Source organism: Paramormyrops kingsleyae, chromosome 5 (assembly GCF_048594095.1).
Source record: "Paramormyrops kingsleyae isolate MSU_618 chromosome 5, PKINGS_0.4, whole genome shotgun sequence".
Lineage (NCBI taxonomy): Eukaryota > Metazoa > Chordata > Actinopteri > Osteoglossiformes > Mormyridae > Paramormyrops > Paramormyrops kingsleyae.
Window position 1 is genome coordinate 32,834,122 of NC_132801.1, and position 20,198 is coordinate 32,854,319.

The following is a 20,198-nucleotide window of genomic DNA, read 5'->3' on the forward strand; positions in this document are numbered from 1 at the left end:
ATGGGTATGGGTATGCTTTCTGATGGGTATGTCTTTCTCATGGGCATGTCTCATGGGTATGTCTTTCTGATGGGTATGTCTCATGGGTATGGGTATGTCTTTCTCATGGGTATGTCTGATGGGTATATCTGATGGGTATGTCTTTCTGATGGGTATGTCTGATGGATATATCTCATGGGTATGTCTGTTGGGTATGTCTTTCTGATGGACATGTCTCATTGGCATGTCTGTTGGGTATGTCTTTCTGATGGGCATGTCTCATGGGTATGTCTTTCTGATGGGTATGTCTGATAGGTATGTCTCATGGGTATGTCTTTCTGATGGGCATGTCTGTTAGGTAAGTCTTCCTGATGGGTTTGTCTCATGGGTATGTCTTTCTGATGGGCATGTCTCATGGGTATGTCTTTCTGATGGGCATGTCTCATGGGTATGTCTTTCTGATGGGTATGTCTGATGGGTTTATTTGTTGGGTATGTCTTTCTGATGGGTATGTCTGATTGGCATGTCTGTTGGGTAAGTCTTTCTGGTGGGTTTGTCTCATGGGTATTTCTTTCAGATGGACATGTCTCATGGGTATGTCTTTCTGGTGGGTATGTCTGATGGGTTTGTCTGTTGGGTATGTCTGATGGGTATGGGTATGTCTTTCTGATGGGCATGTCTGTCTGATCGGTATGTCTGATGGGTTTTTCTGTTGGGTATGTCTGGTGGGTACTGTATGTCTCATCGGTATGTCTTTCTGATGGGTATGTCTGATGGGTATGTCTGTCTGATGTCTGTCTCATGGGTATATCTGATGGGTATGTCTCATGGGTATGGGTATGTCTTTCTGATGGGTATATTTGATGGGTTTGTCTCATGGGTATGTCTTTCTGATGGGCATATCTCATGGGTATGTCTTTCTGATGGGTATGTCTGATAGGTATGTCTCATGGGTATGTCTTTCTGATGGGCATGTCTCATGGGTATGTCTTTCTGATGGGTATGTCTGATAGGTATGTCTTTCTGATGGGCATGTCTCATGGGTATGTCTTTCTGATGGGTATGTCTGATGGGTTTATTTGTTGGGTATGTCTTTCTGATGGGTATGTCTGTTGGGTAAGTCTTTCTGATGGGTTTGTCTCATGGGTATTTCTTTCTGATGGGCATGTCTCATGGGTATGTCTTTCTGGTGGGTATGTCTGATGGGTTTGTCTGTTGGGTATGTCTGATGGGTATGGGTATGTCTTTCTGATGGGCATGTCTGTCTGATCGGTATGTCTGATGGGTTTTTCTGTTGGGTATGTCTGGTGGGTACTGTATGTCTCATCGGTATGTCTTTCTGATGGGTATGTCTGATGGGTATGTCTGTCTGATGTCTGTCTCATGGGTATTTCTGATGGGTATGTCTCATGGGTATGGGTATGTCTTTCTGATGGGTATATTTGATGGGTTTGTTTCATGGGTATGTCTTTCTGATCGGTATATCTAATGGGTTTGTCTCATGGGTATGTCTTTCTGATAGGTATGTCTGATTGGCATGTCTGTTGGGTATGTCTTTCTGATGGCATGTCTTTCTAATGGGCATATCTCAGGTATATCTTTCTGATGGGCATGTCTGATGGGTATTGCAGAACTGACTGGTTTGTATCCTGGTGTTAGATCATCCCCGACTACAACAACATAACCGTATCATATCATGGAGAGAGGGAAACCTTGTGTCATTGAGTGCATCATCATATTTTTGATGTAAGTGTATAGCCCTCCCTTCTTATAGTCTGCCATTACTGAGAGTCCTAGGGCACCACCATTATTATAGACCCAGAGGAATACAGGCAATTCCTGGAACTGTTCAGTATAACGAAAGCCACTACTCTACTTGCATACCATCCTTGGGACAATGCTGTCAATCTGCTTTCCAGTACTGCATTTATCTACTGCCTATCCCTGAGTCATAATCTGTGGACTAGTATGTAGATCAGGCTCCCAGTCAGGGATATATTCACCTGGCGATGTCTGCTGTTCCATCCATTATTTTCATTATGAAGTAGAAGGGCAGGGGTCTGCATTCCTGTTCAGATTATCAAGCCCTGAATGAAATCAGTCAGCATCTGTTATCCACTTCTGCTGATCCCAGACCCTCCAGAATAGTCTTGCATAGTGACAATTTTCAGGCATATTAGATGCAGTGTTTATTGTCTTTTCAGGATTAATTAGGCAGATGGGTGAAAGACAGCCTTCATTACTGCCGGGGGCACTATCAATACGTGGCTATGCCTTATGGGCTGGGATATGTGGCTTCAGTTTTATGAGTCGTTTGTGAACAGGTTCTGTTCCTCACCTATCTTGAAACAACCAGATCCTTCTTGTTTTCTTTTGCATTGGAAGTAGATACTGCTGAAGTAGGTCTAGGAGTGAGTCTTTCCCAATGGCATGTAATGCCTACTAAACTTTTAATTTTTAAATTTCACAAATTGAGAGAAACTATGACATCAATAACTGGGAATTTCTATCTGTCAAGCTAAAATGAAGACGGTTCACCCATTTGTCGTATTTACAGACTATTGAAACCTGGAATGCATCCATGAAGCTTAATAGCGCAGCCCTAAGCAGGCCAGAAGGGCATTGTTTTTTTTGATAGATTTTGATTCACTGTCACATACTGTATTGCGCAGCCACAAAATATTCGAAATCTGTCTCAACAGTTTCAGTTGCCTAGTCCTGTTTCTATTCCTGACAGCCTTCTACCCTCCCCTGTATGGTGGCACCAGCCAAATGGGAACCAGTGCATGCCATTCAAGAAGCACTCCCTACCAACCTTATCCCAGTCGGAGTAATAATAATCCCAACCTTATCCCAGTCGGAGTCATAGCCCTGGAGGCTAGAGTACACAGGATGCCAGGCCATTGCAGGGCACACATCATGGGCAATTTAGCCCAGACTCCTGTTAGCTTAACAACGTGTCTTTGGATTGCAGGAGGAAACACATGTGACACACACTGAGTGGAGGCGGAATTCTATCCCCCACCCATGGCAAAAAAGCCACCCACTATGCCACCCATTTCTGCTTTATAATTATTATCTAAATCCATACAGTAAAGCGGTAAACATCATTGCTGTTTAAAAAGCCTTGCCTCTGTAAGGTCTAACAGAATCACTTTCAATGAAAAGGTTCTGCCTTAGAAAGGTCAAGCAAGAGGTGTAAAAAGACAAGAAAGGCATTAAGTATCCCTTGGAGCACAGTAATTTTGAGAGTACCCATAATCCTCTTTTCCCCAAAGCTATTTTCCCAAGCTGAGAAGTTAGGTAAGAAGACTGCTGATCTGAAGAGTCACCAAGTCAAACACACTGAGACAGACTTGCAGAGATCTCGGTGCTAATTGTTCAGACAGTCTGTCAATCCACCCCGTACTGAGAAGTAGAAATTGGCACATTTTTTTGAGAAAAAAAACTACAAGTACTGTAGTATCACGAAGAGAATCTCTGGAATAACATGAGAGAAAACAGTCTAGCGCATTGGATTAAAAAAGGAACTATTTAGCATAAATGCAAAGTGTTATATATGCTGTAACCGCACCAGACATCACCCAGGTAACGCCATCCTTTCTCTGAAGCTCGATGATGGCACCATCCTTGTGAGAGACTGGGGGCTGCCATCTGTTTTGTGAGCAAAAACTATTGTAGTTAGCTTTATTGATTTTTTTGTTTTTAATTCCATACCCCCCACATAAATTCAGAAAAGCTCAAGGTGTCTACCAGACTCCCCGTTTTCAGCATGTCTTTGAGCTGCTTTATCACAGCCTATTTCAGATGCTTTTCATCGGCTAAGAGACCAAGAAACTTGTTAGCATGCAAATGTGAAGGAGCAAAATATGGAGGAAAGCTTACATCAGTGTGAAACTGTCTTTAAGCTGAGGCAGAAACACACCTTTCGGCAGGATGAACATGGTGGCTGCACCAGTGTTGACTGAGAATAAGTAAGCAATGTTTGGCCTCATATCCAACTGACGATCTTCAGAGAGACCTGCCAGCTTCCAACTGTTTTCATGCAGCTTGAACAGCTTTCACTAGAAAATTAAAGCAGCAAAACCCAACTTTTGACTTGAAGTTTTAGCAGAAAAAAAACAGAAAAACACAAGAAGTGATTAAGTCAGCTTTTTGTGCATAAGCATCCATTGACAGTACCTCAGTTGTACCTTCTAATACAAAAGAAACTGGTTACCAGTCATCTCCCCTCTGCCTGCACCAACCATTTGGGTTTTAACCCTCCTGCCAGGTGACCGATTGCATCTCTAACTGATCGGGCCAGCATCTGCTCCTCCCCGAAAGCCCAGCTTGGCAATCTTCCTGGGAGCTGTCCTCATCCCAGGTGCTGATTCTTTCCCCCCTGTTTTGCCAGTCCAGCCCTGAACTGGTTCACAGTATTTAATTATACATTAACTGGACAAAAGCATTGCTAAAAAATCAGCCGTTGAGATTCAGAATTACATTGAATTCATTCTACAGAAAAGCTCTTAAATGTATGATTCCTTTTGGACTGCTGTGAGATTTGAGCGCTCCTCTGAGAGGGATAGTAAGTTTACATTTACACAGAGTAACCAGCAATCCCTCCGCTTCTAAGACAACATTTTAACCTCCTTAAATTTTTCGACCTCTATTGTGGGCATAAGTCATAACAGCCTTGTCGATGGCGATGCATTTTGGATGCATTTTGGAGCAGTTCCAGAATTATATTGAAATGTATGACATTGACTCTCTGACCACAAACGATGACAGCTCTGCTAGGTAGATTAAATTCCAGGCACACTAAACTACACAACTACATGAGATAAACAATGGATGATAGCACATAGACTATATTATGAATTATTTGACATGTATACTGTAGCAAATGTGTGTTTTTCGTATACCACATACCTTAGAAACATGAGAAAATACAAACATTGAGCAGAGAGACTCGTAACAAGGGCAGTAAAGTTGCATTGTGGAGAGCAAGTGAAGGATGAGCAAAAATAAATAAGTGAAAGGCCTTTGTTATAAATCCTCTGTGAACATGTGTTACAAGCCATCAGATCTCATGAATGTGCAAGTCTAATTCACATATCGAGAAAAGGTCAGGTGCTCACTGGTATCATTGGACTCCTGAAAATTACAACCAGGCAGTAATGATTCCATAGAATGGTATCACTATATTTTCACAACCATGTTGTAAATATAGACAGAGCCCAGCTCTGCCTCCTTATGTCCAAATCACACTTTGCCAAAGCGCAGCTTCGCCTCCTTATGTCCGTATTGCACCTTGCCAGAGCGCAGCTTCACCTCCTTATGTCCGTATTGCACCTTGCCAGAGCGCAGCTTCGCCTCCTTATGTCCGTATTGCACCTTGCCAGAGCGCAGCTTCGCCTCCTTATGTCCGTATTGCACCTTGCCAGAGCGCAGCTTCGCCTCCTTATGTCCGTATTGCACCTTGCCAGAGTGCAGCTTCGCCTCCTTATGTCCGTATTGCACCTTGCCAGAGCGCAGCTTCGCCTCCTTATGTCCGTATTGCACCTTGCCAGAGCGCAGCTTCGCCTCCTTATGTCCGTATTGCACCTTTCCAGAGCGCAGCTTCGCCTCCTTATGTCCGTATTGCACCTTGCCAGAGCGCAGCTTCGCCTCCTTATGTCCGTATTGCACCTTGCCAGAGCGCAGCTTCGCCTCCTTATGTCCGTATTGCACCTTGCCAGAGCGCAGCTTCGCCTCTTTATGTCCGTATTGCACCTTTCCAGAGCGCAGCTTCGCCTCCTTATGTCCGTATTGCACCTTGCCAGAGCGCAGCTTCGCCTCCTTATGTCCGTATTGCACCTTTCCAGAGCGCAGCTTCGCCTCCTTATGTCCGTATTGCACCTTGCCAGAGCGCAGCTTCGCCTCCTTATGTCCGTATTGCACCTTTCCAGAGCGCAGCTTCGCCTCCTTATGTCCGTATTGCACCTTGCCAGAGCGCAGCTTCGCCTCCTTATGTCCGTATTGCACCTTGCCAGAGTGCAGCTTCGCCTCCTTATGTCCAAAGCACACCGTGCCTCCTGTAGTTTTGCCTCCTTCAAAGTTCAAGTTAAACTTTTTTATTAATGTCCCAAAATTCGGCAAAAGATTCAAAGTGAACAGTTTAAACAGTCAGTTTTACACTAAAACTACACAATTTTTCCATCAGCTTTAACGTTCATGTTTAATTTTCATTAGTAGCTCTGACCAGACATTCATTTCTTGATTGGTTGAGATATTTCTACATGACAACTTAATTTCTGTCCCGTGACTTATCCCCTTCCAAATCTTCACTTACTAGCAAGACCCTGCTAGAGGAAACGATGTGTGAGTAAGTTTATATTTTAATGCTTTTTCACAGGGACATTATGAATGGATATGCAAGAATATTACTTGTAGTGATAAGACATTTTGATGCATGTTTAAGTTTCATTTCCATGTTGCATTTAAACAAAATCAAGTACTGTTTAATCATTGCTTTTAATTCATTTTGTATTGCTATAAAGTGGTTACATAACATGCCGAAAAATGTACATACTGCATGGTTAAGAGTGTGATGATCCTAAGTAATAAACCCCCCCCTTCCTGTACTTGGCAGGACTCCCCCTCCTCTCTGACTCCGAGGAAACCCCTGTTGGCATCCATCCATTTTCTAACATGCCATCCAGTACCAGCTCGCTAGAAGGCCTGAAGCCCATCGTGGGCACTAAGTTGGGGTGCCGTGCACACAGACCTTAGGAGCAAATTTTTAGATGCCGATTCTGTCTTTGGACTGTGAAAGGAATCTAGTGTACCTGGACGAAATCCACGAAAAATGGAAAGAACATGCAAACTCAAAAAGCCCAGATCTTTATGTAGGCAACAGCTCTACCCACTGAGCCACTTCATCACTCTGTATTACAGTATTTAATTTATTTGTGTATGGAGGCTGAAATATCTGGGCTGTGCATTGTCTGACTTTTTAATTAAAACAGGGGAGTTGTATGCAAGTGGTCACAGCTTGCAGCTTAAGGATAAATTAATCCAAAGCCATATATTACCAGCACAGTATGGGGTCCCATTGATGCTGCTAATTAAATTGGCTAATTTAAGACCTATCAGCTTATGAAGCTGCTGACAATACACTAGGGTACATCCTCTTAAGTGTTGGGAAAATTGCTGTAAAGACAATTTTAACAGATCTGCCAAGAGATGGATGCTAATGTTCATGCATATTTATTACACTGATCTAGAAGACAATTTTATGCAATAAGGGTTAAAGGCCTTGCTCAAGAGCTCAATGATTTGAATTTGAACCAGTGACCTTACAATCGCAGGCAGTGTTTCAGGTAATGCAGTCTTTTATACCAAGAGATATGGCAAATTAGCTGGATGAAAGCAGAGGGAAGGATGCTGAATATTTTGAGAGTTCATACTTTGCATGTTGTAATGCAGGCCCATTTCCTATACTTTAAGGAAACTAATTATTCTTTTGTCTTCTTAGACAAAAGCATATGGGTATTAAGCTGTTGCCAACTACAGTATGTACAATGTGACTAGAGATTTAAAACAGTTCTGAAAGAAATCTGTGATGTGCTCATCTGTATCCCCTCAGATCGCCCCCTACAGCTGCGTGGGGAGATAGCACTGTGACTGCCGTTGTTCCAAGACACCACAATTAAGCTATCGAATCCTCATACTGATTTTTCTACTAGCAATAGAAAAGAGAGCAGGCGATTGTTAGAAAAGAAATGTCTGCGTTTTCTTTGTTTGATAATGAAGAAATCAGTAAATGTTGTCATGTTGATGGGGGCATTTAACTGGATTACTATCCCTGCACTGAAATTTAGTTCTGAGATATATTTGTTTCAAAACACTGCAACTCAAAATTAATTTAATGTGGTGTTGTTTTACGTTGAAAAACATTCTTAGGAAAAATGAAAAATGCTGTTTACATTCAGCAGGGATACTTAAATAAATCATTGGGACACGCATCAGCGGCATCTTGTTTGCATATAAAAGGGTGTAATCAGGCCCACTCTCACTGCCTTTCAGCAGTCATTACCTATGCTTCGAATCCACAAGCAGAACTAGAGCTTCAGCTCTTCTAGGCATCTTCTGGGTGAAATTTCTATAGTGTTATTCTAGGATGACATTTTCTAAATGCATTAAAATGGTAAATGTGAGGAGGTAAAGCTAATGATCAAACTGGGCAGAAACATGTACCTCTGAGCCTTTATTTACAAGTGTCTTATTTCCAGAGAACAAAAAATGTGGGTAATGAGAAGTGGAAACACAAGTCACATAAGTCAATGATATCTCAGCAGTTTCATTTACAGTTTTGTGCTATTTGTCATGTACAATTTTTAATACTTTTGGGAGAACTTTGTAGTTTTAAAAGTGATATCAGCTTTGAATTCCTGTTATAGGTATTGTGATGTCTGCCACAAAGGTGGGAAATAGCTACATATATTTTTATCCTTCATCATGTACAGATTCCTTAATTCATTACTGTATTTGAAAATGGAACAGAAATTCTGGAATGCTTTTTGTAATTAACAGGAATCCTTTCAATGATTCTTTAACCATTCCTGTATGGAGTAGTTTTCTACACTGCACCCTAGTTATAACTCAGTTTACATTTTTAATTACTTTCTATGTGTTGTAATGGGCGAGCGAGCGAGCCGGGAAGCAGGCGAGGCAAGCCGAGAATGTAGGCAAAACAGGGTTTGTTCCGGACAACCGGACATAGACACCAATAAACATCAATGACGGATCTGGGGTAATGTACTCAGACGCGGACTAAATACAGAAGACAAGCCAAAATAACAAGGAACAGCTGGGCACGATGGAACAGGACCTGAAAGACAAAAAGCAAGACCATCAACCAAAAACAGGGAACAGAACAGAGACACAGAATAGGAACAAGGACCAACAGAAAGACAGGACCTGACAAAGAACAGGAAACGCAGACAGAGAAAGGAGACACAGAGGGGACAGAAAACGGAGGAACAACAGGGTGAGGAGTGAACACAGGAGACACAGAGGGACGAGGAGCAAAGACAGGAGGGACAAAGGGACCAGAAGGGAACGGAGAAGACACAGAGGGACGAGGAGTAGAAACAAACGGGACGGAGGGAAAGGGAGGAGGAGCCAGGGGAGCCCGAAGGAACCCAGGCGGGCGACGGGCAGTGGCCGGAGGGGCCACAGGCGAGAGGGAGGAAGGAGCAGGAGGGGACCACCCAGGGGCCAAGGGAACGGGACGAGGGAGTGACGGAGGGGACACGGAGGGAGCAGGAGGGAACACCAGTGCAGGCAGGCAGGAGGGGGAAGCCGCGGCAGGCAGAGGCGCAGCCGGAGCCGGCGAAGGCGCCGTCCGACGCCCAGCCGAAGCGGGGGGACCCGGAGGCGGCAGCCGAGCCGGAGCCGCAGGACCCGCAGGCAGCCACCGAGCCACGGCCAGGGGGCACACGGGCAAGCCAGGGGTTAGGGCAGGCGGGACCAGGACCCGACGCCTGTGTCCCCGTCCCTTACGGGAAACGGACAGGTGGGGTCCTGGGGTGTGTCGGCCTCGCTGAGGCAAGGGTGAGGGAGTCAAGAGAGAGGTCGGTGCTGGGCGGACAGAAGTCAAGGCCTCTAAAGAGGCAACAGGCGGGGCAGTCAGAGCCGCGGGCGTGGCCGCAGGCGGGGCAGTCAGAGCCGCGGGCGTGGCCGCAGGCGGGGCAGCAAGAGCCGCCGGCGTGGCAGCCAGAGCCGCGGGTGTGGCCGCAGGCGGGGCAGCCAGAGCCGCGGTCAGGACAGCCAGAGCGGCGGCCTCAGGCGGGGCCGCGGGCAGGACAACCAGAGCGGCGGCCTCAGGCGGGGCCGCGGGCAGAGCGGCGGCCTCAGGCGGGGCCGCGGGCAGGACAGGAGCGGCGGCCTCAGGCGGGGCCGCGGGCAGGACAGGAACGGCGGCCTCAGGCGGGGCCGCAGGCAGAGCAGGAACGGCGGCCTCAGGCGGGGCCGCGGGCAGGCAGAGCAGCGGCCTCAAGTGGGGCCGCGGGCCTGGCCGTAGTAGCGGGCGGAGCCGCGGGCGCGGCCAGCTGGACAGGCGAGCAGGGCTGGCCGGACAGGACAGGCGAGACGGGCAGGACCGGGGAGCAGGGCTGGCCGGATGAGACGGGCAGGTCAGGCGAGACGGGCTTGGGCGTACGGCCTGCAGGAGGTGCCGCAGGCAGAGCAGGCACCTCGGTGGGCGTGGGTGCAGGCGGAGGCAGCGCCGGGACCTCAGACGCAGCCGCAGGCACCACCAGCCCGTGGCCAACAGGGGGCGCCGCAGCAGGCACCACCAGCACGTGGCCAACAGGGGGCGCCGCAGTAGGCACCACCAGCACGTGGCCAGCAGGGGGCGCCTCGGCAGGTACCCCCATCGTGCAGCCAGCAGGGGGCGCCTCGGCGGGCACCTCAGGCGTGCGGCCAGCAGGGGGCGCCGCGGCGGGCACCTCAGGCGTGCGGCCAGCAGGGGCCGCCGCAGCGGGCGCCACCATCACGCGGCCAGCAGGGGGCCTTGCAGCGGGCGCCGCCATCACGCAGCCAGCAGGGGGCGCCGCCATCACGCGGCCAGCAGGGGGCGCAACCGCGGCCACCTCGGGCAGAGCTGCAGGCAAAGCGGCGGCCGCAGCAGCAGGTGTAGCCGCTGTCTGGGCAGGCGGGTCAGGCAGGACAGGCGGGTCAGGCAGGACAGGCAGGTCAGGCGGTGCTGCTGGCAAAGCGGCAGCGGCAGCAGGCGGTGCCGCTGGCAAAGCGGCGGCAGCTGCAGCAGGCAGGACAGGCGGGTCAGGCAGGACAGGCGGGTCAGGCGGTGCTGCTGGCAAAGCGGCGGCAGTAGCAGCTGGTGCTGCAGGCGGTGCCGCAGGCAGAGCGGCTTCAGCAGCAGCAGGCTGTGCCACGGGCAGAGCGGCGGCAGTAGCAGCTGGTGCTGCAGGCGGTGCCGCAGGCAGAGCGGCGATAGCAGCAGCAGCAGGCGGTGCCGCAGGCAGAGCGGCGGCAGTAGCAGCTGGTGCTGCAGGCGGTGCCGCGGGCAGAGCGGCGGTAGCAGCTGGTGCTGCAGGCGGTGCCGCGGGCAGAGTGGCGGTAGCAGCTGGTGCTGCAGGCAGTGCCGCGGGCAGAGCGGCGGCAGCAGCAGCAGACGGTGCCGCGGGCAGAGCGGCAGCAGCAGCAGCAGGCGGAGTAGGCAGGTCCGTGATAGGCGCCAGGATCAGCGCCGGGCGTACAGGCGATGTCCCTTTAAGGGCCTTGGGGATCCGGGGAATAGCATCCCAGACAGCCCTGATCCCCTCATATTCCAGGTGGCCACCCTGGAATATGGAGGCTGCTGGTGACGGCAGCTGCGCAGCTGCAGTGATCCCCGCTGAGTTCTGTGTCGGGAGTGGCTCCTCCCAATAATCAGCGGGGAGAGAGGCAAAACGGAGAGAGACACGGTCGGGGTCTCCTCCAGTCCTCTCCCCTTGCGCCTCTTCTTTTTCCTCCGGCTTTGGTTGGGTGGTTGCGACGGGGTTGCCAGAGAGAGGGTGAGCGGCTGGAGCCGCTTCTCCGTCACCCCGTCGACGAGCTGCCGGAGGTTGTCACGCACTTCCGCCATGGTGTGCGCGTTCCCGGACGGCGACATCTCACTCAAGAGGGTCCCGCTCTGGCTGGCTAAGTCCCGCAGCTCGGGGTCCTCTTGGACCTCCGGCAGGTTCAGCCAGTATATTACCTCCTGGAGCAGATCGAGGCGTTGGTCCTCGAGCCGCGGAGGCACGTTGTCGAGATCCGTCATTCTGTTGTAATGGGCGAGCGAGCGAGCCGGGAAGCAGGCGAGGCAAGCCGAGAATGTAGGCAAAACGGGGTTTGTTCCGGACAACAGGACATAGACACCAATAAACATCAATGACGGATCTGGGGTAACGTACTCAGACGCGGACTAAATACAGAAGACAAGCCAAAATAACAAGGAACAGCTGGGCACGATCGGGGAAGCACACGTGGATAATGAGGGGGCGTGGCACACATCAGGAGCGGATGGAGAGGATCATGACACTATGTGTGAATGTACCATTTGGACTGTTTCAAAAATTTCATTGTAGTATGTACAATGACAATAAAGGAATCTAATCTAAACCTAATATAATCTTTAGATCCACATAATGTATGTTCCCCATAAAATGGATTACAAAGAGACTATCCTTTGCTGGAAGATTAATGAATTAACTAAAGAATACAGAGTGCACAGAATCATTTAAGGGTTCTCAAGGTAATGGCTACCTTCGACTTCTCAACAAACTCTGCCTGTGTTTTTGTTTACTTTTTTACGTGAATGAGCAGAGTGTGGATCAGTGACATGGTGGGTAGCACCCTTTGGTCTAGGGATGTGAATACTGCCACTGCTCTCTGCATGTGGCCTCTGCAGTCCAAAGACATGCAGTTAGGTTATTTGGCTTCCCTAAGTTGTCCATAGTGTGTCATTGTGTGAGGGTGGCCTTCTGGGCTCCCCCATGTGACCCTGACCGGAATACATGATTGGAGGATAGATCAGTGTGCCTTTCCTGTGTATAATAACATAAATAACCTTCAAAGTGGAATGCCGTATGTTTTGATGAAAACAACCCACAACAGTACACTACCTATTTTTATTCTGCCTATATCTCAGCTAATTAGGGCACTTTCAATGATTTATTCTTATTTTTGTTAGATATGTATGCATGAAAGTGTTAACAGTTTATGTATAAACTATGTATTTATGTATATATGTATTTATGATGCAAATGTTGATGTGAATTAGGTGACTCTAAGCAGTTCAGTAATTTTATAGCAATCAACCTGGCACAAAATTGCCATAATTAGCTAAGTATTTATTCAAATAAAACAAGTCCCCCCTTGTATGGGTTTCCTCTGGTATTCCATGTTGTTTATTTGGCTTGGTGTCTCTAAATTGCCCTTGGTGTATAATCTGTAATGAAAGTGGCACAGCAGGCCCTTCATCACTCATAGTGGCTTTGTATGGGATAAGCAGTGAAGGGAAATAAAACCATTTAGAATTCTATATAAATTATACAGCATACAACAATGTCATGACTAATTTGTCATTAAGGACAGGACTAATTTGTCATTAAGGACTCAAGGACAGGTGTCAGAAAAACACAGGGGGCTTTATTGAACAAAACAGGAACAGGAAGGGTCAAAACGGGTACACCAGTACCAGTAAGGGCACAGGCAATGGGAGGACTGACATCAACGACTGGACTGAGCAACACAGGACACAGGACACAGGATTAACGAGGGGGTTAACACGATGCAGGTGAGGATGGTTAGCATAATAGGGTTGGGGACAATGAGAAAGACACACCTGGGGAGAATCAGCAGGGATCCGAAGGACCAGCAGCGACCCCTGCTGGTCATACAGGGGGATGGACAGGACAGACAGTGACACAATTCTAAACTTTGATGCTGTGTATTAGCAGAAAAATCCATTATGAAACACCTAAGATATCACCTCTTCTATAGTCTATAGCAATTAAAACTTCTTGGACACAAGAATCCCAGTCAATAATATGATCTTACAGTGATCTCATACTGATCTCATAGGTTATCTCATACTATGAGACTTCTGAGATACCACTGAGAGATCAATTTGATATCACATATTGACCACACGTCGATCTCATCGTTTTATCTCTACTGTGAGATTATCATGACACCTATGCGATTTCATGTTCGTTATCTATAGATGAAAGAAATGCATAAATTATACATTCCTCAAGTATGTTTCAACTTTAAACAACAAGCAAACATGCTTTACTTCCCATTTGCACAAGTACAGGTACATTGGAATGTTTCTCTATGCCGACCCCATCTTGCCCCCCTAGTTGACGTGCAGCAACCCTGGATCTGGGGGTTAAGGGTCCTTGTGGTCACGGACATGTGACTGTTCTGCCGGCACTCAAACGGCTGATCTTTTGATCACGGGCATGGAGACTTAGCCCACTGAGCCACTCCCCACCCAAGCATATCAAACATGCAAATGTTACAAGTTGGAACAGATAATTATCCACAGACATATGATCTACTTACCTTAAGCTGCATTTATCCCACAACTTTAATTCTAAATGCCAGGACCCATCCTTGAATACAACACACAAATGCAGCTGTTTTCGGTTGGTCTGGCGGGGGAACCTCTTTTTGAGTATTATGGGTTAAAATACCAGAGGTTATGGGGTAAGGAGGGCCCCAAAGCTATCTTTGTCTATTGGACCTCCAAATCACTACCTCTGAGTACAGTATGATTTCATATATATCAAACAGTGATATCAGACAGGAAATGATGTGATATCACTGTGAGATCATTATGAAATTAGGTTTGGTCTCATACAGTATATGTTAGATTCTCAACCCGTGGGTCGAGTTCTGAAAGGGTCATGAGGCAGACTTGGAAATGTAAGCATTTTAAAAGCAGCAAGATCCTATGCTGATCCACGATCAGATTTCCCAGCCCCAATCCTAGAATTAACCTATGTAAACAGGTCTAGGGTCTGCAAATGCTTAGTGTAAAACAAGTGATCAAACACAACCAATCCGAGCAGCCAAACCACAGATACTTAATTTAAAATTCACTGGCACATCCAATCAGATTTATGCGATTGGAATTGATTGGTGTAAACTGCAGAGTGCACTGTGTGCTTGATCATAACGTTAATTTAAACCTGTACCTGACGTAGAGTTGCAACTGAGCTGGCATGGTACAAATTGGGCCGCAATGCAAAAAAGCTTGACAACCATCGTGCCAGATATTTATGACATCGTGGTGATATCTAATATATATCATTCCCTGACTGAGTATGGGGGTTCTATTTGTGCTAAGAACATTTTTCTATAACTTTTAAAACAGAATGTTTGCATTTACTTGTGACCTTGACTAGGTTAACTGGCTGGAAGATGGGTGGAAGGATTTACAAAAATATGAATCATAAATTATTCAGTTTGAAGTATTTCCATTGTGTGTCACATTCTTAAGCAGAGGAACTGATTTAAGGACCTAGCTTTGTTCTAGCAGTTTCTTCAGTTGACCTTCATCTACTTTGGGTTAATGTTTCATTCCTGTCTTTGCAGGTACTTGAGAAGTTGCTTTTTTCAGGGAGCCGCATGCAGTCAAATGGCAGCCCCCTTCAGATTTCATTCCAGATGACACCACCAGCATCACAGAAGAGCTTCAAGTCATATAGATGGCTCCACCTAGAGGTATGAATGTTAAATTACAAAACACTAAACCTCCATTTGCTTTTTATGGTTTTTCTCAATTGCTTTGGAGCATTTCTCAAATGACAATTAACATTTACAAAATAACAAGTGTAATCGTCACACCGCAATGGCACTTCGGCACAGCAGAACCTCATTTCTCATTGCTTCACACAAATTCCCCAATGTTGTAGTACATATATACAAATGCTTTTGTACAATTGTCATCATTTGGCACAATTTTCAGTTGCTTTATTCCTGTTGGTCAAAATAGATTATGTAGTTTCCCATTGTAATAATTTTATACGCAAAACTATATATGTATGTGATGTGTGTATGTAAACAGATAACCAAGCTGTCAAAATGATTTTAAAATATATTCCACAAATTGTAGTGTTACGGCATTGTTGTGTTTTTGGTTTTCACAGGACATGATTTTGTTGTCATTTTGTTGTTGTTGTATTGCTGTTTTGTTGTTTTTGTGTTATACAGTGCTGTGTGACTTTTTTGTTTGCTATTTTTCAGATCTGAAGAAGTTACAGTTTTTCTCCATCGTTTTCATGCAATTTCCTCATCAGAAACACCATTCTCACCACTCTTAATGCAGTTCTCAAAACAGTTCATGCATTTCTCCTAACTCTAAATCACCTGTGCAGAAACTACTAAAACAATCAAAACCTTGTGCACGTGTATCAGAGCATACAGTACATCAGTCAATCACTTCATCACTGTGACAAATGAATAAAACGCTTTCACAGACATCAAGACAAATGTTTTAATCTTTTAATTAAATCCTTACCCAAATCTAATGTAGAGAAATAAATAGAATAAAATATGTGAAACATTTGTAAATCTACAGTCATTGACAAAAGTCTTGTCACATAAGGACATAGTAACTTAAAAAGGCATATAACTTTATTTCTAATCAATCAATTGTTACGATAAATGGATCAATTTAATGCCAAGGAGTTTCACATTAATAACTGGGTACAAAATAAAACAGTAAAAAAGTGTCCTGATGTTCACAGCTTGTTAAAGTCCATAACACCTGTTTTTGCAAGGACAAAAGTCTTGTCATGTCTTTTAATGATTCAACCAATCACAGATTTGAGGTTCTCCTGTGACAAATACTGTAATTAACATAATCCCAGGTGTGTATAAAAAGATCCCCAGCAAACCAGACCTTCACTTGAAGTGCAACCTGACTTCTGACAACATGCCAAAGATTCAACCACAGACCAAGTCTGCTGCTGAGGTGGCAGACATCGTTAATGTATCCAAACATCAAGTGGAGAGGATTACAGTTTTTCTCAGTCGCTTTGGTGCTTTTCTCACATCACTATTAACATTTGCACAGCAGTTAGTGTATTTCTCAAAACAATTAGTGCAAACTGCAAAACCTAGTGGATAACCTGCAAAAGCAGGTCACTTGCTCAAAATCGATAATCCATTCCCCAAAAGCAAGTATTCATGTCAATGAAACTGCCAGTGTCATCAAAATGAGAAGTCTTGACACCATCTTTATGAACAAGATAGTCAAATGGCTTTGTCATGTTTTCATTATGACAGTTTACAGTATTCAGTTTTCCAATGGAAAAAAAGGTCAGAACTCGGTGAGACTACCTGAAAATGCTCAAGACAGCACTATACACTTTTTGTACAGCCATTTACAGTAAAATTACAGTAATGTACACTAAACATGAGATATTATGAGATGTTGGATTACTGTCCAATACTATACATACCTGTTCTCCCTACGAAATGTTTGAATGATTGAATTCACAGTGGTTCTTCCAACATTTGGTTGCACCCTCCGACCAGCCTCATCCATTGTGAGGCCGTGATTGACAACATGGTCAACAAGTGTTGCCCTAATTTCATTAGGAATCTGCCTATGTATTTGGCGTCTTCTCCCTCTTCCCCTGTTTTGTCCCCCCCGCATCCTCACCCCTCTTCCACGATGCTGACCTTCCATTTCTGTGTCACAGAATTGTAGAAATGGTACACCTGCTCCTGCTCGGTTCATATATGCTTGCCAATTGAGGGTTCATGGGATTGATCCATGAGTGACTGTGAACAAGTGGCTTGTCATTGGTTACAACTAATACTTCACACACCTCCTCGTCGTCACCTGAGAGAAATTGTTCAATTTAGGAGACATTTCCAGAAAAAAATAATAAAGAAAGGTATAAAATTTGCTTGACAGAATTTGATAACTAATTCAACAATTTTGTATGTAATGACTCAAGCAATGAAATGAAGACTATTAGTTTTATTGGGAACGACTATTCAGCATCCAAAAGTATAGTTCATTTTGACTGACATGACATAAGCAAATGATAATGTTATAAAACGGCAGAGAATTGTATGAAAGCAACTGATACATGTCCAAGGGCATTTGCAATTTGTTCAGAGGAAGGAGAAATTGCTACTATGATGTGCACAAATGACTAAATGTTGTGGAGGTTGCACTAATGGTTTTGAGACTTTTCATTCTGATGTGAGAAAAGCACCAAAGCGACTGAGAAAAACTGTAAAAAAAGATATGAAGAAACTGCTGATGTTCATGACAAGCCCAGGTCAGGCAGACCCCGTAAGACAACTCTTCGAGAGGACCGTTTGTTGCTTCGAAAGTCCAGGGCCAACCCTTTTTCAACTGCAGCAGAGCGACATCAGAACTGGTCACCCGAAACCGCTGTGTCTACAAGAACAGTTTCTTGAATTCTCGCACACGGTGGTCTCCATGGCCGAATTAGTGCACAGAAACCAGCATTAATGAGAACACAACAAAAAAAGTGTGTTGAATTTGCCAAGGCCCACAGCTTGCAGCAAGGATGGACAGTGGCAAAATGGCAGAAGGTTGATTTTTCTGACGAATCATCCATTGAACTGCATACCTAATGCTGCAAATACTGCAGGAGACCTGTTGGAACCCGCATGGACCCAAGATTCACCCAGAAAATAGTCAAGTTTGGTGGAGGAAAAATCATGGTTTGGGGTTACATCCAGTATGGGGGTGTTCGAGAGATCTGTAGAGTGGATGGCAACATCAACAGCCTGAAGTATCAAGACATTCTTGCTGCCCATTACATTCCAAACCATAAGAGGGGGCAAATTCTGCAGCAGGATGGCGCTCCTTGTCATACTTCAGCCTCCACATTGAAGTTCCTGAAACTGACGAGGATCAAGGTGCTCCAGGATTGGCCAGCCCAGTCACCAGACATGAACATTATTCAGCATGTCTGGGGTAGGATGAAGGAGGAGGCTTGGAAGACGAAACCAAAGAATCTAGACCAACTCTGGGAGTCCTGCAAGACTGCTTTCTTTGCCATTCCAGATGACTTCATCAACAAGTTATTTCAGTCATTGCCAAGACGTATGGATGCGGTCCTCCAAGCTCATGGAAGTCATACATGTTATTAATTCTTTCTTCCAAGGCACCATGACTTTATGTTCTGATGTTATTGTAGCATGTTTGTGTATTCTAAATAAAGTATATGTATAATTTCTACATTATTTTTATATATGACAAGACTTTTGTCCAGGCAAAAGTTGACCTTTCTGTCCTAATTACATGACAAAACTCAATGAATGATGAAAAACTTTATTTTGGTATAATAAGCATTATCTAGAGGGCTTTGCCTTTCTTATAAGCCATTTCTGATTCCAACTGATTAACTACAGGTCAAGTTATTATTTGTTGTTCCTACAACTTGGTTAAGTGACAAGACTTTTGTCAGGCACTGTACAGATAATTACTGTAACTGAGAAAGAATGGACCCAAGTAACAGAAAATATACACAAAAATATGTAAGTGAACATTGTACATTTACTGTAGTACATTTTGTTACAGTACGTAGTACATGTATACAGATATGTATAGATGGATGAACCTGCATCAAATTACTGTCTTACATACCCCCTGGTTTAGAACAGGGGGAACAGAGATGTGCCGTAAAATCCCTCAAGGGGCAACCAGTCTCTCTTCCCTGTTAGGCCACATCACTGTGTTTACATCACACCTGATTTTCTCTTCTGAGACAAAGCGGGAGAAATCGTTTGGCATGCAGCACCCAGGTCCGACAAGCCGCAGGTGTGATGTCCCAACAGCCAGTATCCATTACCTCCAGTAATGACATTTGGTCATGGGGCCTGCAATCATACACCTTCCACCTCCAAGCAGAGAAGAATTCCTCAATAGGGTTGAGGAATGGTGACTAAGGCGGCAGGAACACCATCATCATTCGTTGGTGGGTTTCAAACCATTCCCTCACATGGTTTGAATGGTGAAAACATACGTTGTCCCAAATCACAACAGCATGGCATGTTGGCCTTCACAACCCCCCTTGCATTTTCTGGAATAAGAGCATTGTAGAGCCCATCCAAATCACAACATAGCATGGCATGTTGGCCTTCACAACCCCCCTTGCATTTTCTGGAATAAGAGCATTGTAGAGCCCATCCAAATCACAACATAGCATGGCATGTTGGCCTTCACAACCCCCCTTGCATTTTCTGGAATAAGAGCATTGTAGAGCCCATCCAAATCACAACATAGCATGGCATGTTGGCCTTCACAACCCCCCTTGCATTTTCTGCAATAAGAGCATTGTAGAGCCCATCCAAAAACTGAAGAAGCCAGTCGGTGTTGCAGGGCCCAATGCTGGCTGCATTGTGAATGACTCCATGTTCAGCAATAGCAGCACACATTGTGATATTGCCCCCACGCAGGGATGGGACATCTACTGTGGCCCTCTGACCTATTATGTTCCTGCCACGTTGCCTTACTTTGTTTAGGTTAAATCCTGCTTCATCTACATACACCAAAATGTGCTTGGTCTCATTGGGCTCCGACTCAAGTATCCTCTAAATAGAAACACAAACATATATAATGTTCATATATACTGTAAATAAAGAGCAAAAGAGAGAGCAAGAGTGATCATGTTGATCGTGAAATCTTGTCAAGGACAATA